Here is an 11,203-nt window from a genome sequence, read left to right as displayed (position 1 = left end):
AATAGTTTGTTCTCTGTATTTATGAGTTTGTTTCTGTTTTGTTTGTTCATTTTTTTAATATTTCTTTTTCTTTTTTGTTCCTGTATTTAAGCCCTCCAATGGCTTTCTTTTTTTTTCTTTATTTAATTTTTTTTAAATACACAAAATGAATCTAATATCAGATTGTAGATACAAAATAATTAGCCAATAAACATTAATATTTCAAGAAAAAAAATTTTAAATATAGTAGTATTACCAAAACTGTACTAACATAGTATAATATCACAAAAGTTGTAGGCTATATTTAAAATCTGCAAATAACAGGATTAAGTCTATTTATTCTAAAATATTTTTTTCTCTGGCTCTATTTTTGTTCATCAGTTTATGATGTTCATTATATTCCACAAATGAGTGAGATCATGTGATATTCATCTTTCTCTGACTGGCTTATTTCACTTAGCATAATGTTCTCCAGGTCCATACATGCTGTTGCAAATGGTAAGAGTTCCTTCTTTTTATACAGCAGTGTAGTATTCCATTATATAAATGTACCACAGTTTTTTAATCCGCTCATCAGCTGATGGGCACTTAGGCTGTCTCCAAATCTTAGCTATATCAATTGTGCTGCTATGAACATAGGGGTGCATATATCCTTTCTGATTGGTGTTTCTGATTTCTTGGGATATATACCTAGAAGTGGGATTACTGGGTCAAATGGGAGTTCAAATTTTTTGAGGAACCTCCATACTGTTTTCCATAGTGGCTGCACAATTTGCAACCCCACCAAAAGTGCCCAAGGGTTCCATTTTCTCCACATCCTTGCCAGCATTTGTTGCTTATTGTTATATTAATGAGAGCTATTCTGACAGGTATAAGGTGATATCTCATTATGGTTTTAATTTGCATTTCTCTGATGATTAGTGAGGTTGAGCATCTTTTTATTTGTCTATTGGCCATCTGTATGTCCTCTTTGATTAAATATCTACTCAGGTCCTCTGCCCATTTTATAATTGGATTTTATTTAATGTTAAGTTGTATGACATCTTTATACATTTTGGATATTAATCCCGTATCAGATGTATCATCAAAGAATACTGTCTCCCATTCAGTTGATTGTTTTTTTCATTTTGTTGATGGTTTTATTTTGCTGTGCAAAAACATTTTAGTATGATGTAGTCTCATCTGTTTATTTTGTTTGTTTGTTTCCCTTGCCCAAGGAGATATATGCAAAAAATAATTACTAAAAGCAATGTCAAAGGGTTTACTGCCTATGTTTTCTTCTAAGAGTTTTAAGGTTTCGGGTCTTATAATTAAGCCTTAACCCATTTTGAGTTTATTCTTGTAAATGGTAAAAAAAAATGTGGTCCAGTTTGATTTTATTGGTAAATATCTGTTCAATTTTCCCAGGACATTTATTGAAGAGGGATTACATAGCAGTATTTTCACTGATACATCTCTTAGGGCAAAAGAAACAAAGGGAAAAATAAACAAATGGGACTACATCAAACTAACACACTTCTGCACAGCAAACGAAACCATCAACAAAATGAAAAGGGGCCCAGCCCATGTCACTCAGTTGGTGGAGCATCATCTCGTACACCAAGAAGTCTCTGCTTGATTCTCTGTCAGGGCACATGACTGGGTTGCAGTGCCCTGCAGTGCCCAATCCCCAGTGGGGGAAGTTCAAGTGGCAGTTGATTGATGTTTCTCTTGCATCGATGTCCTATCTTTCTTTTCTCTCCCTTCCTCTATCTCTAAAAATCAATAAACTCGTATTTAAAAAATAAAAGAAAGGGGAACCCACTGTATGGGAGAACATATTAGCCAATGATACATCTAATAAGGGGTTAATTTCCAAAATATTTAAAGAACTCATACAACTTAACACCAGGAAGACAAACAATCCAATTAAAAAATGGGCACAGGACCTCAATAGACTCTTCTCCAAAGAGGACATACAGATGGCCAATAGACATACAAGAGGATGCTCAACATCACTAATAATCAGAAATACAAATTAAAACCACAATGAGATATCAACTTACACCTATCAGAATGGATCTCATCAATAAATCAGTAAACAACAAATATTGGCAAGGATGTGGAGAAAAGGGAGCCCTGGGGCACTGTTGGTGGGATTGCAAATTGGTGCAGCCACTATGAAAAACAGTATGGAGGTTCCTCAAGAAATTAAAAATAGAACTGCCTTATGACCTGGCAATTCCACTTCTGGGTATATATCTGAAGAAATACAAAACACTAATTTGAAGATACATGTTCATTGCAGTGTTATTTACAAAAGCCAAGAAATGGAAGTAACCCAAGTGCCCATCAATCAACATGTGGATAATAATGTGGTACACACATACAATGGAATACTACTCAGCCATAAAAAAAGAATGAAATCTTACCATTTGCAGTAACATGGATGGACCTGGAGAGTATTATGCTACATGAAATAAGGCAGACATAGAAAGACAAACACCTTATCATTTCATTTATATGTGCATTCTAAAGAATGGAATAAATAAACAAACAAAACAGACTCATGGATACAGAGAACAAACTGATGGTTGCCAGATTGGAGAGGGGTCAGGCAACTAGGTGATAAGTGGGAAGGGATTAAGAAATATAAATTGGCAGTTACAAATAATCACGGGAATGTAAAGTACAGCACAGGGAATATAGTTAATCATATTGTAATACCTATGTATGGTGCCTGGTGGGTGATAGAATTATCTATCAGGGGGATCACTTCATAAGTTATCCTCTAACCACTATGCTGTACTCTGAAACTAATATGAAATAATATGAAATGTCAACTGTAATACTATCTAATAAAAGACAAAAAGGGCAATTGACCATACCTTCGCTACGCTTCCCATTGGCTAATCAGGGCAATATGCAAATTAACTGCCAACCAAGATGGCGGCCAGCAGCCACGCAGCTGAAGCGAGCAGGAGGCTTGCTTGCCCCAGTGATGGAGGAAGCCAGGGTTCCCTGCCTGCCGCAGCCCAGCTCTGAGCTCCAAAAGCAACAAAGTTTCAATTATAGAAGCTAAACAACCCCCAGATACCTGCTTTCAGCAGGCAGTGTCCTCAGAGCTGGGAGCGAGCAGGAGCCGGCTCTCAGCTCCATTGATGGCAACAAAGTTTCAATTATAGAAGGTAAATAAATCCCAGAATAAAAAAAAAAGAAAAAAAGGAGAGGCTGGGAGCTTCAGTTGCTGGCCAGCCTGAAAACAGCCCTCAGCCCCTCACCCAGCCTTGCTAGGCACCCCAGTGGGGACCCCCACTCTAAAGGGGGTGTGGCCAGCCTGAAAACAGCCATCAGCCCCTCATCCAGGCTGGCCAGGCAACCAAGCGGGACCCCAACCCAGATCCAGGACACCCTTCAGGGCAAACCAGCCGGCCCCCGCCCGTGCACCAGGCCTCTATCCTATATAGTAAAAGGGTAATATGCAAACTGACCCTAACAGCAGAAAGACTGGGAATGACTGGTCACTATGACACACACTGACCACCAAGGGGCAGATGCTCAATGCAGGAGATGCCCCCTGGTGGTCAGTGTGCTCCTACATGGGGGAGCTCTGCTCAGCCACAAGCCAGGCTGACGGCTGCCAGTACAGCAGTGGTGGTGGGAGCCTCTCCTGCCTCCTCAGCAGCACTAAGGATGTCCGACTGCAGCTTAGGTCTGCTCTCTGCTGGCAAGTGGACATCCCCCAAGGGCTCCTGGGCTGCCAGAGGGATGTCTGATTGCCAGCTTAGGCCCAATCCCCCGGGGAGCAGGCCTAAGCCAGCAGGTGGTCATCCCCTGAGGGGTCCCAGACTGCGAGAGGGCACAAATTTTTGTACACCAGACCTCTAGTTAACAAATAAAATAAAGCTTTTGTCTGGTAAGTTTACTGTCTGGCTTCCTCAGATATTGTTTCTTTTGATTGCTTTTTCTCCCTGTGTGAGAGCCATAATTTCTCGTTTCTTTTATGCCTTGTAATTTTTTTTTTTCAAAACTGGATATTTTTAAATACAATGTGGCAATGCTATAAGTAAAATTGTCCCCTGCCTAGGGTTTGTTGTTGCTTTGTTGTTTGTTTGTTTAGTGTATTTCTGTGCTCATTCTGTAAAATTGATATTCTCTGTCTTGTGCAGCCACTGAAATCTTGGCTCAGTGATCAGGTCACCATTGAACAGCAATTTTTGTAAGTGCCTTCAGGCAAGAAGTCTTCCTGTTTGCAGGGGTTCTCAACCTTCCTAATGCCGTGACCCTTTAATACAGTTCCTCATGTTTTGGTGACCCCCAACCATAAAATTATTTTCGTTGCTACTACTTACTGTAATTTTGCTACTGTTATGAATTGTAATGTAAATCTCTGATATGCAGGATGTATTTAGGCGACCCCTGTGAAAGGGTCATTCGACCCCCAAAGGGGTCGTGACCCACAGGTTGAGAACCTCTGGTCTAGGGGCATTTTGTGTGTGTTGGGGCACACCTTTAATACTAATAGAGCCAATTACATCTCTGTCGTTGCCATCGATCGCTGCTCGCAAAGATCCTCAAGGTCAGCAGAGCTGAGAATTTAGGAATTTCTCAGGTCGTTTCTGGAATACGTTAGAGCTTTCCAAAGCCTCCCACAGACATCTCAGTCTCCAGTGTTTCCTTTTAATTTTTTCGTTTGTCTGATATTTGCTCCACTTTTTACCACTATTTCGGGCAGTCATGATGTTATAGAATTGCTACTGATTTGTCTTTCACAAATGACCCCAGGAAAAAGTTTCAGAGAATCACTCAAGAAGCCCCATGATGCCAATTCTCTGAGACTGGGACTCTGAAGGAGTTTCAGCCTCAGTCAGCAGTTGCCAGGCTGCCTGTTTCACCATGATTTGGAGCTGTTTGTTTTCAAGGCTGCATGAATATAAGGAGGAGGAAAAGGACAGTTTAAAATGCCATGAACCTCTCTTTTCTTACTGAGATTCTGCTGAATAAAGGATGCCTGAATGATTTCAAACCTCAGCTGATTTCCAGAAGTCAAACAATGTTGATAATGACTATTTTTTTTGCAAGTGTTTTTTTGCTGTTATGAAGGAGAGGGTATTTGGAGGTCAGTGCTCTGCCATTCATATTGATGTCTACATTGTTTTTTAACAGCAAAAACCTGAAAACAACCTTACAATATCATACTCTCTTGATGATGGCTCATCAACAAGAGTGCTATGCCATGAACATCTATATCACAGGCTATTGGGAAACCTCACAGAAGAATGTGTTAGAGCTATGTCTCTTGCCTTAGAGGGGTGTTCATGATATTTTATTTTTTTAAATTTTTATTTATTTGTTTTCTTGGCAGAACCAGCTGAGACTTTATTTTGAAAAACAAACAAATGATGATTCAGACACCAGCTTCCCATCGCGGGTCTCAATCTTCTTCACAACCACCATCTTGGAGCAGCCAGTGCAGTGGAAGGAGCCAGAGCTCCTGCCAGAGCCCAAGTTGGCCTGGAAGCCCAGGCCATAGTTGAGGTTCCCATAAGATGGGTTCATCAGCCCACCTGAGTAGCAGCTGGTGGTCTTGGTGTGGATACTCATGTTCTGCATCCCCGATTCCAGCCTGTTCTCCTCACCCTCCAGCAGCTTGCGCTATGTAGCGATCTCTACGTCCAGGGTCAGCTTGACGTTCATGAGCTCCTAGTACTCACGCAGCTGCAGGGCCATGTCCTGCTTGGTGTTTCTCAGAGCGGCCTCCAGCTCAGCCACCTTGGACTGAGCATCCTTGATGGCTCCCCATGCTGCTTGGCATTAGCAATTGGCAGTCTCCAGGGAAGCCCTCTGGTCTTTGAGGCCCTCGATCTCAACCTGGAGTTGACTGATGTTCCAGTTCACCTCAGAAATCTCAGTCTTCATGATATGCAGGTCATCCCCGTGCCTCCCAGCCAATGTCTGCAGCTCCTCATTCTTGATCTGGTAATGGTCTCAGCCTTAGCCAGGCTGCAGTTGGCTATGTCCTCGCACTGGGCCTTGACCTCAGGGATGATGCCGTGGAGGTCCAGAGAGCAGATGTTGTCCATGAACAGCACCACAGATGTGTCAGAGATCTGGGACTGCAGTTCACGAATCTCCTCTTCATACAGCTGCCTGTAGAAGTTGATCTCATTGGTCAGCCTTTCCAGGCAGGACTCCAGCTCTACCTTGTTCGTGTACGCTTCATCCACATCCTTCTTGATGAGGACACATTTATTCTCCATCTCTGTGCGCTTGTTGATCTCATTCTTGTACTTATTCTTCAAGTCCTCCATCAGTCCCTGAATGTTGCCAAACTCTGCCTACAGCCTCAGTTTCTCCTGACCCAGCGTGTCCAGCTGCCGCTGAAGGTTGTTGATGTAGCTCTCGGACGTGTCGTCCATGTTTCTGTGAGTCCTCTTCTGCTGCTGCAGGAAGTTCCATTTGGCCTCCAGAATCTTATTCTGCTGCTCCAGGTTCTGTACCTTATTGATGAAGGAAGCGAACTTGTTGTTGAGGGTCTTGATCTGCTCCTTTTCCTGGTTGTGCATGGCCTGGATGTTGGGGTCCACCTCCAGCTTCAGGGAGCTTAGCAGGCTCTGGTTCACTTGTACAGCTGTGATGCTCCCCCTACTCCTAGGACCACCATAACCCCAAGCCAGACTCAGACTGGTGCCCAGGCCACTCCGGTAGCTGCTGCCAACCCGGGAAAAGGCCGAGGAGCTGATGCGAGTGCCGGGCCCACTGGCTACTGAAGGCCCGGGGGCCAGAGATGGACACCTTGTAGGTCTTCTGGGTCACCCATGTGGACACGGTCAAGGCTGGAATGGAGCAGAGCAGACTGAACCAGACAGAGATTCGAGAAGAAGCCAAAAAGCTGCTTCTCATGATGTTTTAAATTAGAAGAGTTGGAGACAGAATGAATCCATGTGTTTATGTATCTATGTTGGTATCCATTTATCTTTTTTTTTTTTTTTTTTTTTTTTAGAAATCATAACAACCTAAAGTCCCTAGGTATGAGTCTGTATCTTCCTCTGAGTATGAGGCCAGCTGTATGAGGACAGTGGGGATGTTGAAATTGACTGCAGTGAGACAGCTTATTAACTTTCTATTAGTTTTGCATTCTTTCAGAGGCCGTGGGGAGCACATTTGCCATTTCTAAAGAGAATATTATCTTAAGAAATATTTATAAGGATAAAGCTATCCATTATTCTACAATCCTAAGGGGTTTTACATTGAACATTTTCTCTGCTTTTTATATCCATATCAATACTTTTTCATGGTATTATTATTATTATTAATGTATCTCCAAAGATTTCATAGTTCAAAAACTACACATTGTACTGGCTCTCCATGTTTGTTAAGACTATTTTTTAGACTCAAGAGAGATGAGCTATGCAGTTAGTGCCCAGCGGTGCTCCAAGTACAGCAGAGATGGCCTGAACAATTGGCAGGGCCTCTTGCGCCCAGTGCTGCCTGCCAGGCACCGGGAATCTTCAGGCTGCAATGACGGGAAGGGAGGGCTGTTCACGGAGGTCTGGCTTGTGCTGTGGAGGTCTTGCTGGATTACTGCAGGACATTGCCTTGTCCTGTGTACTCAGCCCTCAAGTGACCATCTAAAATATTTAGTCAAGCCCTCAAAGAGATGCACTTGACTCCTGAGAGGAGGTTACAGGGAAGCCCAGGGTGCTGTGCTGCCCTGCCCTGCCCCTGCTTTACTATGTGGGGGCCCTGCCTGTGCTGGAGACGGGCAGGCTCCAGGAGGGGCTCCAGGGAGAAGAGCTGGAGAGCAGCCCCTGCACACCTGCGGCTCCTGCTACACCTGCCTGGCTGTCACTGGGAAGCCCTGATCAGTCTCTGCTTTCCCGACACCAAGTCCACTCTGCATCGATGGATTTGCTCCTTGGCAGGTGTGTATGGGTCCTGACAGACCCAGCATACTCACTGTCCCCCGGAAATCTCACTGCAGCATCCGGGCATGGCGCTGTCCTTCGAGGGCTGTGCTCCATGCTGTTGCTCTGTAATGCTGTTTCTCTTGCCACTTTTTGTATCTCTTTTCCCTCCAAGGTCACACATCTCTTTTCTTTTGGTTACAGCAAATACACTATTTAAATGGTGCTACATTCAAGACAATCACACTGTCCATTACATTGCCTGGATCAAGTTTTTCATCATAAACACTGTTGTGAAATTGAGAGGTGCTGAGAAGGGTGGGCTGCTGTGCTGCTACTGATAGGATGTGAGTTAAGGACACATTCCAAGTCACCCCTTCTCTGGAGAGATTCACAGTTCCAGCATGTGCGGGCTGCAGTTCAGATGTGAACGTGCTGGGATGGTGACTCAGGCCTGTGTTGAGCCTGGAGGACCATGAGGACGTCAGAGCTGCCCATTCTCTACCTGAAGAATTTGGCAGGTCACTGGAGTTGTGACCATGTTAGCAACCTTTGGGGCAGAGTCTATGCCATTTGCCAGCTGTTGTCCTAGCTGAGTGCCTGACCTCATTAGTTGTTCCACGTGTTTCCTCTCATGACAGTGATCACATTTTATAAAGTGTCAGCAGGCAAATCAGTAACACATCTCTCATGAGCAGGGCTGCCCTCAGGATTTGGGAATCTGTGGGCAGGACAACTATATGTTGCAGTTTATAACATTAGTGCCAATTTTAAACACTTTTCCTGTTACTTCTATAAATCAAAGATGTCCTTATTCCAAACCATCCAGCAGTGATTACTGTGAGAATGATTTTGGAAGTTCACCACAAAGCCCTTCTAATATAGTGTTTGTCTTATTTTATTATTTTATTGTTAAGACGGTGGTTTTCTGCAGTTGAATATAGTTTGGACTTTTTAAAAAAATTATTTGTTTAAAATTGTGATTCATTGGTGGAGTTTGAAGTCATTCTTCTCAAGCAATGGCTTTCAAAACGCGAGCTCTGGGCGAGCATCATCTGCATCACCTTGAACATGTTTGCAATTCAAGTGTTTGAGCCCTACCAAAGAGCTAAAGAATTATAATTTTTGGAGTGGGACCCAGAAATGTGTGTTTTCAGAAGTTCTCCAGGGGGTTCTGATGCAAGCCAAAGTCTAAGCCCTATTGATCTAGAAGTGAAAAGTGTAGATAACAGATAAATGATATACTAGCTATTCTGAATTTGTGATATATACATCTATGGACACATATGTATATTTCTGTACATATATACACACATATATAGAAAAAAGAGACATAAGAAGAAACAAGGACAGGAGGGTAGCACTGATATTTCATATGCCTTTGGATGTAGTGAGTAAGCCTACATTCTTGGAAAAATCAGAGCAGAAGTGTGTGAACCATAGTAGGAGTAAATTCCTGTAGGGCTTCATCATGGACAAAGGCCTGTGACAAAAGGAAATAGTTGTACAGAACAATCAATTATTAATAATAATTTAAAATTGGGTTATTCTCGAAAAACCAAGATGGTGGCATAGGTAAACACTGGAAATTGCTGCCTCGCACAGCCACTTCAAAAAAACAACTAAAAGACAAAGTGGACATCATCCAGAACCACAGGAAGGCTGGCTGAGTGGAAATTCTACAACTAGAAGGAAAGAGAAAAGCACACTGAGACTCAGAGGAGGTGCAGTGTGGAAGTAAAGTGCAGAGGTACGGAGGCGTACACGGAAAGGGCTGGAAACTGAGAACACGATTGTCTTTTTCAATCGGGAGACACAAGCTCCCGACTGCTCTGAACGCCAGTTCCAGGTGAGTCTCTGGGGACCCAGACTTATATGGGGAGAAACTGGACTGTCTGGCAGCGGGCAGAACTCGAGGGCGACTTTTTCTCAGAGGCACTTGCAGCGATTACCGCGGGCCCTCTTAGGGTAGGACTGAGGATCAACAATAGCTGTTTGCTCTGCCCTGTTGATTCCCTGAGACTCCGCCCCACCCAAGCTGTGCACAGAGTCTTTTGCGTATGAATGCCCTGTCCCTTTGCAATCTAAAATTACCTAACTAACTGCAGCTGGGTCAGAGAGACCCAGAACATCCAAAAGAAGGCCCAAGGCCCCACAGCAGCTTGCATTGCTTCATAGCTGGGCCTCATCTAGGCACCTCCAAACTCCAAACAAAGAAAAGGAATCTGCAGATCTCTCCGTAGCTCCTGCTGTGTAGCCTCAGGCAGAGGCTAAATTAGCACCTCCTTAGAGATCCAAGAGCCAGTATACCCAGTGGTCAGAGTGGACCATCCAGATTACAACTCCTCAGATCCATAAGAGACACACTCAGGGGGCAGACTCAGTGAGCACCAAAGCCCCATTAAAGCAAGTCTTGCCCCATAAGGGTGTCTCCAGCACAGAGGTTCTCCCACTGCAGACACAGCTGATTCTCACAGCCAATTGGCCTGGAGGTCAATTCCTCCCAGTGATACCTACAACAATCAAGGCTTAACTACAACAAGACTGTGCACAAAGCCCACAAAGGGGTGCACCAAGAGTGTCCACCTCAGGTAATTGGGGAGGCTGAGCCACTGGGCCCTATAGGACACCTAGCACACAAAGCCACTCTATCAACACAGGGAAGCAGCCAAAATGCGGAGACAAAGAAACAGGTCACAAATGACAGAAATGGAGGACAGCAAACTACTGGATATAGAGTTCAAAACCATGGTTATAAGGTTTTTCAAGAATTTTCTAGAAACCGCCGATAAATTTAGTGAAACCCTCAGGATATGAAAAAGGACCAACTAGAAATTAAGCATACACTGACTGAAATAAAAAAATATTATACAGAGCTCCAACAGCAGACTAGAGGATCCCAAGAATCAAGTCAAAGATTTGAAATACAAAGAAGCAAAAAACACCCAACGGGAAAAACAAAACGAAAAAAGAATCCAAAAATATGAAGATAGTGTAAGGAGCCTCTGGGACAACTTCAAGCATACCAACATCCGAATTATAGGGGTGCCAGAAGAAGAGAGAGAGCAAGATATTGAAAACCTATTTGAAGGAATAATGACAGAAATCTTTCCCTACCTGGTGAAAGAAATAGACTTACAAGTCCAGGATGCGCAGAGAATCCCAAACAAAAGGAATTCAAAGAGGACCACACCAAGACACATCATAATTAAAATGCCAAGAGCAAAAGACAAAGAGAGAATCTTAAAAGCAGCAAGAGAAAGACAGTCAGTTACCTACAAGGGAGTACCCATACGACTGTCAGCTGATTTCTCAACAGAAACTATGCAGGCCAGAAG

General features: G+C 43.4%; 1 pseudogene; it reads right to left on the bottom strand.

Annotated features, from left to right (window-relative positions):
• Nucleotides 1–5,332: 5,332 nt before the first annotated feature.
• Nucleotides 5,333–6,876, bottom strand: LOC132229382 (keratin, type II cytoskeletal 8-like; annotated as a pseudogene).
• Nucleotides 6,877–11,203: the final 4,327 nt, after the last annotated feature.

This window comes from Myotis daubentonii, chromosome 3, assembly GCF_963259705.1.
Source record: "Myotis daubentonii chromosome 3, mMyoDau2.1, whole genome shotgun sequence".
Taxonomy (NCBI): domain Eukaryota; kingdom Metazoa; phylum Chordata; class Mammalia; order Chiroptera; family Vespertilionidae; genus Myotis; species Myotis daubentonii.
The sequence above is the reverse complement of the archived record's forward strand: the minus strand, read 5'-3'. Positions and strand labels throughout refer to the sequence as shown.